This window comes from Suncus etruscus, chromosome 18 (genome assembly GCF_024139225.1).
Source record: "Suncus etruscus isolate mSunEtr1 chromosome 18, mSunEtr1.pri.cur, whole genome shotgun sequence".
Taxonomy (NCBI): Eukaryota; Metazoa; Chordata; class Mammalia; order Eulipotyphla; family Soricidae; genus Suncus; species Suncus etruscus.
Genome location: NC_064865.1, coordinates 29,927,736 through 29,930,658, shown reverse-complemented (window position 1 = coordinate 29,930,658; position 2,923 = coordinate 29,927,736). Strand labels below are relative to the sequence as shown.

General features: G+C 46.3%; 1 non-coding gene across 1 annotated transcript; it reads right to left on the bottom strand.

Moving 5' to 3' along the window:
- Positions 1 to 2,404: 2,404 nt before the first annotated feature.
- Positions 2,405 to 2,537, bottom strand: LOC125996846 (small nucleolar RNA SNORA68). The gene has a single exon (XR_007491511.1). It is a non-coding gene; the product is annotated as a small nucleolar RNA SNORA68 (small nucleolar RNA).
- Between the last annotated feature and the right edge of the window lie 386 nt (positions 2,538 to 2,923).

Genomic DNA, 2,923 nt, shown 5'->3' with positions numbered 1-2,923 from the left:
GAACGGAACTGCTCGATTTTTTATTGCGAATATTCAATAAGCAAAATCAGTTATGCGGCTCTGCCTCACCCTGACTTTGCCTCCTGCGGCCCCCAGGTAAATTGAGTTTGAGACCCCTGGAGTAGAGAGACTATTCTCAGGTGAAGCAGTAAGGACAGAGTAAAGGCAGATAGCTCAGGCTATCCTGAGCCAGTCCCACCCAGGTTTACAATCTTTGTTTTGGCTGAAACCAACTTGTAAACAAACAAAAAGAAACTAGGGATGATCTTTGTTTTGGGTAAAGCAAGGTATAATCTAACAGTCATCAGATATAGAAGCAGTGATGGTGGCAACGTCAGAGGCAGTGGCAGTGATGGTGCTGGCTTCAGAGACAGTGGCAGTGACGGCAGTGGCAACAAAGGCAGGAGAGATAGCAAAGGTAAAATCAGAGGCAGTGGGAGTGACAGCAGATGCAAAAGCAAGGGCAGCTGCAGAGGCAGCAGCAGTGATGGTGGTGATGATACTAGTGGCAGCAGCCACTTTGGTGACATCGAGGCAGTAGCAGCACCAGCAGAGGTGGGGACTACTCATGCTGGGTGGTCTCAGCATTTCCAGCAATACTGGTCCTCCTCTCAGCAAGTCTAGCAGCACGGGTGGGTGGTCTCAGCAAGGCCAGTAACATCGATCTCAGCAGGACCATGGATTTTGGTAGTCTCAGTGTGTTTACTAGTCTACTACTAGTAGTAGTACTGGCAGTTCCTTTGGAGAGGCCAGCAGCATTAGTGGTCTTGGTGGGTCAAGCAGCATAGGTGGTTTCGGCTGCAAGAAAATGTTGGTAGATGGGGCTTAGTGTTCCTGCCCTGGCATCACTGCCTCATTGTAACATCTGCACAGTGGCCAGGCCCAACAGGACACCAGCCACGAGACCACACTGGCACCCAGAGGTGGCCAAGATCCAGTTCAGGCTCAGGCAGACCATTGAAAGCAACTGCTGACCCTCAGGAACCCTCAGTGCATGGTGCCAAGATGAGGGGCTGGGATCCCAAGTGACTCAGGGTTAGTGTGAGGTCTGGGCTTTTGCCTGATTCTGCAGAGCCCTGGGAGAGTCCCCAGCCAGGAGACCAGAGACCACCCCTGAGCAGCCTCTCAACCCCCATGGCCACCCACAAACCTGGATACCAGTGGTGGGGTCAGCGCCCTCCTGGGATGGAGTGGCAGCTGCGGTGTCACAGCTGATGCTTCACAGTAGGTGGAGACAGCTGGGCAGAGTCCCTTAGAGTAGGGCCCAACAGAGCCACCTACCCCAGTACGCTCCTTTGTTGATCTCTGCCACCAGGAACTCATCTCTCTCCACAGTGGGTGTGAAGTTGATGCTGATCACTCACAGGGCAATACTGTAACTGCTGGGCCACATAGCATCGCTCTTGCCCAGGATGCGGCCACACAGGCTCTGCAGCAACACGTGGGGTGACTTGTGGTTGGGGGTCACTAGTCTCTTCTGTTTGCAGTCTTCCCATTATGGTCTCGCAGCCAGCGTTGGCACCAGGCACCAGGACCTTTCTGACAGAACCACCAAAGCACGACCCTTCCCATAATGCCCGTGTCACTTCCCCCTATTTTTCTTTGCTATTTATTTTTTTACCTCCACTGATCTGAAATTCACAATGATATAAGTATCCTAAGTGTTTCTTTCTTTCCAGTGGGGACTCCTCATTTGTTCTTCAGTACTTCTGTGATAATTTCCTATTCATCCCTTATTTTCCTCATTGTTTCTTTTAGAACTGTCCATTTTTTTTAGAGGGGTCACAGCCACTGTTCCACAGGGGGTTACTCCTGGCTCTGCTTTGAAATCACTCATGGAAGTCTTGGGGGATCACATGGGATGCACGGGGCAGGGGGATCGAACTCAGTCAGCCATGCACAAGACAGATGCTCAAACCACTGTACAACGGCCCTGGCCAGTGTTTACTCTTTTTGGTGGGGTTATGGAGTGAGATAAATTTTCCTCAGGGTTATCTTCCTACGAAATTAATGTTTCAATTCTTCCATCACATTTTCATTAAAAAGAACTTTAAAACTGTTTTTTTTTACCCTAACAGCCCACTTGTTTGTTTTGTTTTGAGGGCACACCTAGTGGTGTTCATGCATACATCTGGTTCTGCTCTTGGACGTTAGTTCTGATGTTGCTCAAGAGACCACGTGGTACCATGAATCCAACTTGGGCCTCCCACATTCAAAATATGCACTCAGCATTAAGTTCTCTCCCTGGCTCATTGCTTTATGTTTTTGACTAATATAAATCATTTTATTTCTCAAACGTGATGACCCATATAATTTATTTAAAATATTTGCTTTCCCTACATAATTTTTGTTCCTTATAAATTATTATTATCATTAGTATTACTTATTACCACCTCAAACCCTGATATTTAGAATTTATAAATTCACTCTGAGGGGCATTTTCCAGCCCCCCCAAAGGCAATAAGATCAGCTTACTGTCAGCATTTCTGTTTAAGCAGCCATTATGGTTAGTAGCAGCCCCTGAGTTTAGGTGCTTGTGTTATAAATTATTATAACATATATGTTATATTATATATAATATGTATATTATATATAAATATGTATAAGTTGATTTTATCTACAGTCAGTATATATATAGAGTTTTGTCCAATATGTATTACTTGACTGATGATATAATATGTTATAAAAAAATCAAAGTATGGGGCCAGAGTGATAGCACAGTGGTAGGTCATTTGCCTTGCATGCAGCTGACCCAGGATGGACCTCGGATAGATTCCCAGGGTCCCATATGGTCTCCCAAGCCAGGAGCAATTTCTGAGCTCATAGCTAGGAATGTCATAGCTCATAACCTGAATGTCTGAGCTCATAGCCTGAATGTCACCGGGTGTGTCCCCCAAGTAAACAAACAAACAAAAAAAATCAA